Below are 10,866 nucleotides of genomic sequence, written 5' to 3'. Positions count from 1 at the left end.
AGCTTTTCAGTTTCATGAGGTCCCATTTAATAATTGTTGATCTTTTGTGCAAAAGTTGTCTTTTGTACAAATTTAATGAGTCCAAGCATATTCCTCACTTTCTTTTCAGTTAGGTTTAGTGTATCCAGTTTTATGTTGAGGTCTTTGATCTATTGGACTTGAGTTTTGTGCAAGGTGATGAATATAAATCTATTTGCAATTTTTCTACATGTAAACATCCAGTTAGACCTGCACCATTTGTTAAAGATGCTGTCTTTTTTCCATCCAAAGAGTCATTAGGTCTTACTTCAAAGAACCTGTACCCCACAAAACTGAAAAAAGAAACCTGAACAAAATGAACAATTTTCTTGATAGATACTACTTACCAATGTTAAATCAAGATCAGGTAAACAATTTAAATAGACCTATAACCCCAAGGAAATAGCAGCAGTCATTAAAATCTCCCAACCCCCAAAATCCCAGGGCAGGATGGTTTCAGTACAGAATTCTACCAGACTTCCAAAGAAGAGCTAATACCAAAACTCCTCAAACTGTTCCATAACATAGAAACAGGAGCATTACCTAACTCATTCTATGAGGTGATAATCACCCTAATACTTAAACTACACAAAGACTCTACCAAAAAAAAAAAAAGAATTTCTGACCAATCTTTCTTATGAACTTTGATTTAAAAAAAAAAAAACTCAATAAAATACTCACAAACGAAATCCAAGAACATATCATCAACCAAGGTCAAGTAAGCTTCATTCCAGGAATGCAGGGGTGGTTCAATATGTGAAAATCCATCAATGCAATCTAACAAACTGAAAGAAAAAAGAAACACATGATCATCTCATTAGATGTCAAACAAGCATTTTAAAAAATCAAACACCCTTTCGTGGTAAAAAAAAAAAAAAAAAAAAAAAAAACTGGGACAAATCAGGAATACAAGGTGTATACCTAAACACAATAAAGGCAATATACAGAAAGCCAATAGCCAACATCAAATTAAAATAATCTACCGATTCAATGAAATTCCCATTAAAATTCCAACACAATTCTTTACAGACTTTGAACGAGCAATCCTCAACTTCACATAGAAAAATAAAATATCCAGGATAGCTAAAACAATTCTGTACAATAAAAGTACTTCTGGGAGTATCACCATCACCATTCCCAATTGCAAGTTGTACTATAGAGCAACAGGTTTTTTTTTTAAGTATAGTAATGGCATAAAAATAGACAGGTTGAGCAATGGAATCAAATTGAAAATCCAGAAATAAATCTACATTCCTATGGACACTTAACTTGTGATGAAGAAGCCAAACCTTACAATGGAAAAAAAAAAGTATTCGTTCTTGAGCCATTTCTAGGAAGAACCAAGTACCAACATGAATCAAAACAAATTTTACCCAACAAGACCTTTGCTGTGCCCTCCAAAATGTTCTATAGGCATAAATATAAAGCAAAGTTCATAGTAGTTGTTAATCATTCTTGCCATCTTTTGCCTCTTTTATTTCCAAGATCTGTATTACAGAAAATGTTAGAAGGATATGTGAAAAAATGTGAATCTGTAGTCCACAAAGATTTCTAAACTTGATAGGAAGATTTCGGTAATACCAACTGGTAAAACTTCTTAACATTTTTATTGTTGCCTAAGTTATTGTTACTAATTTCTCTGGATTTGCAACTCAATTAGAAATGAAAAGTTACAAGGATAAGGGTCTGTGAGAAGAGGAAGATGAGCATAGATGGGCATAGCTACAAACATGACTGTTCTTTTTTTTTTTTAAGCTACCATTCCCAGAGAAAGACATTTTTTTTTCCCAAAAGGTCATCCCATTATTGTCCAAGAGATGGGTGGAAATTGCACAGTCAATGAAGAATACATTGGTCTATTTCTGCTCATAATGTGTCCCTGGTCTCTGAAGGCAATGGTTCCCATACACACAGAGCAATCACGGTCACAGTAGGTGCAGCTAAGGTAGATAGAGGGAGGAGACTGTTAATAAGGAGACTGTTGGCAAACGGCAATCTTTGATGAAGAAATGTGATCATGTGCATGCTAAGCCAACACTCAGCGGCAGAGCTTCTACAGTGTGGGTCTGATGGCAGTGAGGACCCAGGGCATATTATCCTTGCTCACTTTTGGAATATGAGACGCATTGGCTTTGGCTACTATGCCGGTGATGTAATGATAATTTGAACTGACAACTGGAAATTCTCCCCTTTGCGACAGAGGCGTGTTCTTACCTCCAACACCAAAGTAAAATCATTTCCATAACCTGAAAAGTATGAGTCACTCCCATTTTCTTCTCTTTTAACCTTGGAAAATATAGCCAGCCTGTGTTGCTAAATAAATAAATAAATAAATAATAACAATAAAAGAATACTGCAAGCAAGCCAAAGAAAACGGATGTCAGGAAAGCCAGATATTTAATAAAGTCTAAAAGAAGAAGAAGAAAGAAAAAAAGAAAAAGAAAAAGGTCATTTCAATGCAGATTCAATTAGTTCCACATCCAAAGGTTTCCCATAGGTCCCCAACACAGACTTGTGAGTAGTATTGAGTGTGATGAAGATGCCCTTTTTCTGAAGAACTGGGACAGGTCCCTGTGGTCCACAACACAGGCAGGAAAACTGATTTAGTGGCCTAATTCCATTCTCAAAATTTGAAACTCAAGTATTGCATGGGTGCCTTCTGGGTATTTTTCTGACATTTCACTGAGGCTAAATTGTTCTCTCTTTCACTTTCTGCAAATTGATATGTATGGCTGGGAGCACAAACACGTGTAAAGGTAATTTCACTACCCAAACTCTTGAACGAGTAGAGCCAAACTGTTGGAGGAGACAATTTGTAAGAAAGAGAAGTCAGATGTAGGTATAAACTAAAAGGAGCTGTATCATGGCATGACAAACAACCAAAAAAAAGTACCAAAGACAAATTAATAATCAACTGATGTCAGCAGACAACTTGGAGGGACAAGGCTATGATTGTCATTCATCATCACCTGCCCTCCTTCCTTAATAAATACCTAAAGGCTTTTTTATCTTAGTAAAATCTATTGCCAATACCGGTTCAGAGAACCCTGTTGTGTATTTCATCCCAAAACAGCTGCCTAGGCCACTCCTACTTATAAATGACTAAGCTGTCATGAAATTCAGACGACTCAGATTATGTCTGCTGTGTATCAGGGCCCATCAATCACTTATACTATCCAGCAAAGCAGTTCTTCCTACTTTCCCTGGTTAGTTTCAGCTATTAACTTGCCCGTGGGGGTCTCCCCTGAGAGACAACCCAGATCAGACTGGACTATGGCCATGTCTGTGAAAGATTCTCTTGATTGATGACTGATGCGAGGAGACCCGGTTCACTGTAGGCAATACCACGTGGAGTAGTTTGAAAGAAAATGGGTCCCCATAGGCTCATGGGTAGTGGCACTGTTAGGAGGTGTGACGCTTGCTGGAGGAAGTGTCACTGAGGGCAGGCTTTGAGGTATCAGCTCAAGCCAAGCCTGGTGGCTCACAGCCTCTTCCAGCCTACAAATCTAGGTGTGGAACTCTCAGCTCCCTCTCCAGTATCGCACGTGCCTGCACGCTGCCGTGCTTCCTGGTGTGATGATAACTGGCTAAACCTCTGAACTGTAAGGCAGCCACAAGTAAATGTTTTTCTTTATAAGAGTTTCCGTAGTCATGCTGTCTCTACAGCAATAGAATTCTAACGAAGACATTTGCCTAAGTAGGTACATCTGAACTGTATAAGAAAGCTAGCTGAGTGATCCAGAGAATGAGCTATCATGAAGCCTTTCTCTGAAGTCTCTGTTACTCTTCTGCCTTAAGTTCTTCCTCTACTTTCCTCAGTAATGGACTGTGATCTGGAAATTTAAGCCAAAATAAACCCTTGCAGGTTGTTTTTGGTCAGTGTTGTGTGTGAGGGCACAGTAACGAAACCACCAAAATGTCCACTTCATGATTTAGGGGAAGGTTTTTATTGTGGGGGAAAAAGAAGCAAGAAGTATCTGGAAGTTCCCAGAGCAAAGGAGTGAAGATGTGTGTGTGTGGGCGGAGGGTGGGGTGGATCAGACTGGTGGACATAGCCATGGCTGCAGAAGCAAGAACAGCAGAGAATAGCAAGCAAGGGAATAGTGAGATAGCAGGGGCAGGAGGGAAACTTTGTCATTATATAGAGAATGAAGTGGTATCTGAGAGCAGAGAATTATATCAACAGCCTGGGAACAAGCATAGTGGAGAAGGTAAGAAGGGCCAGGATGCTAGCTAGGGTTTGAGATGTACAAGTATCAAGTATGTGTGAATAGGGGGTGAAGAATCCTGGAGGCCAGCATGGGCTTTGATATGATGATATGATGACAGATGTATGTCAATATAAGCTTATATGTCCCTTCTCCCAGAGACAAGGGAAATAACTACTTTTGGTGGGTGGGAACAGGGATCACAAGTTCCTGAGGGGTGCTGGCTTTTACCTGACCACCAGAAATCCTCCTACAGTCCAGCTGGATCTGAGTCTAAGACTCAACTTTGGACCAGGTCAGGAGGCCTGCCATTGTTGGAGAGGAGTAAAGAACAGGACGCCCTTCAGACATGGCAAGTGTTTTATCACAGTTACGGCAGAGGAGACTACAGCACTACTGAACATCTCAGTGGCTGAGGGCACAGGACAGGAGAGTGTGCCTTGCCTAGGCTAGCAAGGAACAGGTAGCGAGGAGCTCCATAGCTAAAGTCCTAAAATGAGAAAAACGTGGCATGAGATTTCATAGACCTGAGAAATTTACACAGCGGCCTCTAGGTAAAGGTGAGATTAGAAGGTTGGGAACCATTCTTGAGCCGTCCTTCATTTCCAGAAACGGTAACTAGGGCCAAATGAAGAATTTCTCTGTGCCTCTTGCATAAAAGGGAAGGATTCAAAGCAAGCTCTGGTATGGTTTTGTAACTGGGGCCTCACTCTGTATCCTCTTCAGATCCTCTGTCTTTATTGTCTCTGCAGAAAAAGTTCAGATTACGCACAGAGACTACAGTGCAGAAGGTCGGGATCTTATTACGGACAGAGCAAATGGGCCACTCTAAAGTTGTAGACACAGACAAGAGCCAGAGAGACCATTGTGTCAATCTACATTTAAGGCAGGCTTACAATATGTCTAAGGACTCCAGGCATGAACCTTCGGTGGTTATGATTTAGAATGCTTTGATATAGATAATTGTTCCTTAAAATCCATGTGTTAAAGTCTTGAGGCCCAGTGCAGTGCCTTGTGGGAGGCCTTTAGATCATTAGAAACGTGCCCTAGCAGACAATCAAGATATCCCAGGCTCTGGCTCTTCCTGTCTATGACTCCTGATTTATAACACGAACAGTTGGCTCTGCTGCCTGTTCCCACCATAAAAATTAAGTAATTTGCAAAGACAGTGGTAAAACTGGGATCTAAACCCATCTTTATTACTGGAGCACTAGATCTAAACTCTCAACCATGATTCCTTACCAGAAGAGGGTAAAAAATAAGCCTGAAATGCAGAGAGATGTAGCTGGGAAACCTTTCTGCAGGTAGGAAAGAATAGAAGACGCGTGCATAGGCAAATTCAGCAAGGAGAGAATGGAGTGCTGAGTGGACGGGACTGAGAACAAGGTGGAGGACAAATCTGCTATGAGAGGGTTAGGCCCAGAAAAAGAGGCGATTCATGGAAGCAAACTCTCAGTACCAGGAACAGGTAATCCTCTCGTGAGTTATTGGTCAAGGAAGCCTCAAATCAGCACATGCTACTGTCATTCCTCTTGGTTGCCTGCCACAAGTCGATTGCAAAAACCATTTTGTTGGATGCACCACACACTTTGGTTGTAGAACACACCAGTTAATAGCATGGACCAAGAAACTCTCACAGCTGGCTAGATTTCACAGTGCTGAAGATGCTTCACAGACCGCCAGTAAGAAAATACATACATGTTCTTTTCCAGTGCTGAACCAAGGAAGCCTACGGGCTCAGAGAACATCGAGGAAGAGGTAGCAGAAATGCTATGAAATACTACCATATTTTTATTTGTTGATAGGACATGCTGTTGCACATATAAACTCAAAGCAGGTATGATTACTTACGTAAGACCAAGCCAGGTAAAATTCCAGCACAGGTTGGGAGGAAGCCTTGAGCCTCCATTCCTGTGCGAGGAGCTATTGGTAGTTGATGGCTGCTTGGGAAAGGGAGTCCTTTTGCTTTGGGAGTGTAGCAACTGGTAAATTGTTCATGTCCAATGCATGGCCACAACTCCATGTGCAAATGTGTTTTACTAATTAAACTCAGACAGTTGCTTAAAATTAAACAAATAAACACAAGAAAAGCCATGCAATTGTGAGGGAGATATTTTGGGAAGTCCTGGGAGTAATAGAGGGTAGATATGATCAAAACACATTGAACACATGCATGAAATTTTCAAAGAATAAATAAAAAACACTTTTCATTATATTTATAAATATATTATATTTAAATATATACATATTAAATATATGTATATATAAAATATGTGTGCACATATATATATATATACATGTGTATATGTATGTTCATCTGTGTATATATATATATGTATGTACACACACATATATTTATTTATTTATTTATCAACAGGAAGAAGACAAAAACCAGAGAGAAAGATGAAAATGAACTGGGAATTTAAAGAGGGGACTCCAAGAAACATAAGCATGTGTTGTTGTTTTTTTCTCTGCTTCATTCTTGTATTTATCCTCTCAACAAATCATTAGGAAAGCTAATCAGTGCTGTATGCTGTACCCACATGATAAGTCATATGGCCTTTTGCTATCAAGACGTTTAAGACCTAAGATTAACAGAATTAAATGCAAAAGCAGGTATTACTTGCAACAAGAAGAAGGTCTAGTTTTCAGAGCTCAGGTTCAGAGAAAGAGGCTATAAGGAGGCAAACTTGGAAGAGGATTCAGGAATTCTTTCCTATCATGGAGAGGACCTAAAGCCCCTGCACAGAGATAGCCCATGGCAGCTCAGTCTCCAAGTAGGTTCCCTAGAAAGGGGAACAGGAGCTGTCTCTGACATGAACTCAGTAGCTGACTCTTTGATCACCTCCCTCTGAGGGAGGTGCAACCTTACCAGGCCACAGAGAAAGACAATGATAGACTAGTCCTGAGGAGACCTGATAGACTAGGGTCAGATGGAAGGGGAGGGGGATCTCCCCTATCTATCACTGGACTAGGGGAGGGGCATAGGAGAAGAAGAGGGAGGGAGGGTGAGACTGGGAGATGAGGGAGGGAGCTACAGCCAGGATACAAAGTGAATAAATTATAATAAATAATAAATAAATTTTTAAAAAGTTTTGTGAGTTTCCATTTGCAGCTATTCTGATGTAATTATTCTATTGCCAGTCTTTTAGTACTAGAAATTTTAAGACTTCTGGCTAATTCCCTGTGCAAGCTAGATTTGACCATGACCACATCAGTGGGTAGCTGATTTAATGAATCTCAAATAGCTATACATGGGACTGCTTTAATGATGGACAGAAGTCATTTACTCAGAGTGCTTGGCACCCAGACAAGGTCCTGTGAGCACAAACTGTGGTGATTAGGAAGGGGGCTATGGGCCAGTGTCCCCTTCTTGGCCTTTTCATGTGCCTGCCAACGACAATGAACGTTCTGGAAGGCTTATGAGTGTTTGTATAAAGAGTGACAGCCAACCGCATGTTTCCCTCCCTAACAGCCTCCGGCTTGGCAGCAGAGAGACATTGTGGAGCTGCCGTCCCACAGTGGAAGTATGCGGAATGCATTTGTTCTCCCTGAGGTCCAGAGAAAGCCACAGGACTCCTGCAAGACTTTTTCTGGCAAGTTCCTCTCCACCCTGCTATAAACAGGCATGAGCGTATGGTTGAGAAACAAGCTACATCGAAGAAAGAAATCCTAGGAAAATGCAGGCGGAGTTAAAACTCACTTGACTGCTCAAGCCCAAAAGAAAAAAAAAAGTTAGGAATAGCCCTTCTTTGTAGTGTCTTAGTAAACTACCCAAAATACTGCCTAGAAGCATAGACTGGCTTAGGTTAAAATCATGACAAGGGACCAGAGAACTCTCCTTCCTTCCTTCCTTCCTTCCTTCCTTCCTTCCTTCCTTCCTTCCTTCCTTCTTTCCACCTTCCTTCCATTCTTTCTCTCACTCACTCACTCTCTTCTCCCTTCCCTTCCTTCCTCCTCTCCCTCCGTCTCTTCAGTTCTCTTTCTCAGCTTTGATCTAGACCAGCAGTTCCTAGCCTTCCTAATATGAGACTCTTTAATACATTTCCTTATGTTGTGGTGACCCCCAACCATAAAATTCCATTGCTACTGCATAAATGTAATCTTGCTACTGTTATGAATGGTGACATAAACATATGTGTTTCCCAACGGTCTTAGGCAAAGGCTGTGAATGGGTCATTCAACCCTCAGGTTGGATCAGCGACTGTGATTCGCCAATTGGAGACTGGAAATCAATAATTCGCAGAACTCCAGCCCATCATTTATAGCCATGGTTTTTAAATGTTCAAAGTATATTCTTCCGTTGTCTTCTCCTTTTCTAGAAGGAGAACATGACAAACTCTAGGCAGAATTAGATGACAGTCCAGCCAAGTGTGCAATTCTTGACTACAAGAGCTTTTCATAATGCAGGGTCAACCCAATGCCCCTAAGACAGAGTGCCTGACAGGAAGTCAAAGGGCTTGTAGCAGAAATAAGCTTTGATGGTGATGACGTATGGGAATCAGCCCTTGAGAGGAGTAAGTTTTGCGTGACTCTTTGAGTTGCAGTCTTCTCCTTTATTCAGCCAGTCCAGCCTTGAAGGGGGGCTTTGCAGCTCAGCGCAGGCATTGTATTGATAAAGTGGGAAGGCCCTTGCTGCAGCCCGGCCTGATGGCTGTCACAGTCAGACCTGCAACACAAATGGCTGCAAGCTGATGTGGCACAGTGGTGACAAGCTGGCCTCCTCTCAGTTCTATGAACTCTATCTCCGGGTATGGGTACATATGGCCCTACTGAGGCACCATCTTTGACTTCTTACTACTAACCTTTATGCTTCACAGTTACTCAGCCTGGCATTTGATTCCTTGCTACTTACAGCAAGTAAAAAAGAAAAAAAAAATGAAGTAGAAATAGCAAGGCTACCAGGAAAGCTAGAAATGTTTTTAGTGCTTTGTTTTAAATCACTGAAAACCGCCATTGTAAGGCAAGTCCGTAACATGACATGAAATATTGTTGACATTAGTGCCTCCTTGTCAGCCAGTGGGACAGGCTGGTGGGTGTCTGGAACTGCGACAAACTGAGGAAGAAGATGTATCACCTCACTACAGGCACTAGTGTTGAGTGGCTGCGTGGGGATGGAAGCAAACACAGTTCACCTCATTAGGGGTTTCTGAGGGCCCAAGAAGTGTGGCTCCGCGAGCAAAGGCACTTGCTGCCAAGCCTGACAACCAGAGTTCAACCTCCAGGGCTCACACAGTGATAGGAAGAAAACAAACTCCCTCGAGTTGTCCTCTAACCTCCACACATCCCACAGATAAATGTAATTTAAAAAATTAAACTATATCTTAATACGTAATGATTTCTGACTGTGAGGAGGATGCCGGGTACAGGGACAGGACCGTGGTGGCTTCCTATCACTGGCTTGCTCGTATGTACCATGCACAGAGAGAGCAAGGGTCTGTCTAACCTCAGCCCGGAACACAGGTGTACATTCTCAACAACAAAGAGGGAAAGGCTCTCTCTTCTTGCTCCGAAAGACATGAGCTGGGATGTTGATGAAGGTATTTTCTAACGGGTGAAGAGGAGAGCAAGAAAAGCCGTCTAAATGTCAGAACATCTTTGACCAGCTTTCTGTACCCGCAATCTTCTTAATCTCGCAGAGAACCCCAGAGCGCCTGTGTTTCATATAGCAGGCTCTCTCGCCCAGCAGTTACCGATACAAAGAAACCCATCAGCTCACTAATAACAGTCCTGACTCCTGACAAGGCAAGGAGCCAATGTTTTCTGTACACTGTCTCCGGGAAATTAAAACTGTACCACAGTGCGCTTGGAAAACGCCTCTTTTCATGTGTTTCCTCTGCTGCCAATGGCACTGCCAGTCAGTGGAATCAGCACCTTGGGTGAAACAGGAAATTGCTTCAGTTGTACATAGACCCAACCAGATGTTACACCAATGGGTCAGTGACAGTGAAGTCAGACTTAGATGGCTGCTGCATTATAGTTTTTTGAGCTGAGAAGGAGAAAAGTAAATAAAAGCTGTTGGCTGGGTGTTTGGGCTCACGAGTATGTATGTTTTGTATGTGTGTGTGTCTGTCTGTGTGTATATGTGTGTTAGAGGACATGTTTCTGACAAAACGAAATAATATGGAGTCTCGTGGTCTCTCTTCTCCCACAGTTCAATGACAGAATTAACAAAGTTCAAGGCAATGCACCATAGGCAAAAAGAGTGTGTTCAATAAGGTCAGAGTCAAAGGGGGAATCACAGGAACACAACTGTGTTGCCTTTATGCTAAGAGACGGTTACTACCAGTTCCCATGCCTAGGAGGAACTACATAGTTCCTCTGTGCATAGAGACCACTGCCCACCAAAGCAGCCCTCCCCTATGCACATCAAAGCTAGACAGGCTCAGAAGATGACCTTGTTTCCTATCTCCCTGGGCAGCTGGTCACAGCCATGCGGCTCAATTCTCACCTGTGGACACATGAGGGCAGGGCAGTGATGGCTTCCCCTACTAGTCTCTGCATGCCTGAGTTTGCCTGACCCACCTCAGGCTAGAACACAGATGCACCTCTGCCCACCATGGACACTGTGACAAGGGCAGCATACTGAGGGATGAACAGCACAGTGGATGAAATCTACAATCCTGAACAGAACAAAGCT

The sequence above is a fragment of the Meriones unguiculatus genome, chromosome 15 (genome assembly GCF_030254825.1).
Source record: "Meriones unguiculatus strain TT.TT164.6M chromosome 15, Bangor_MerUng_6.1, whole genome shotgun sequence".
NCBI classification, from domain to species: domain Eukaryota; kingdom Metazoa; phylum Chordata; class Mammalia; order Rodentia; family Muridae; genus Meriones; species Meriones unguiculatus.
The sequence above is the reverse complement of the archived record's forward strand: the minus strand, read 5'-3'. Positions refer to the sequence as shown.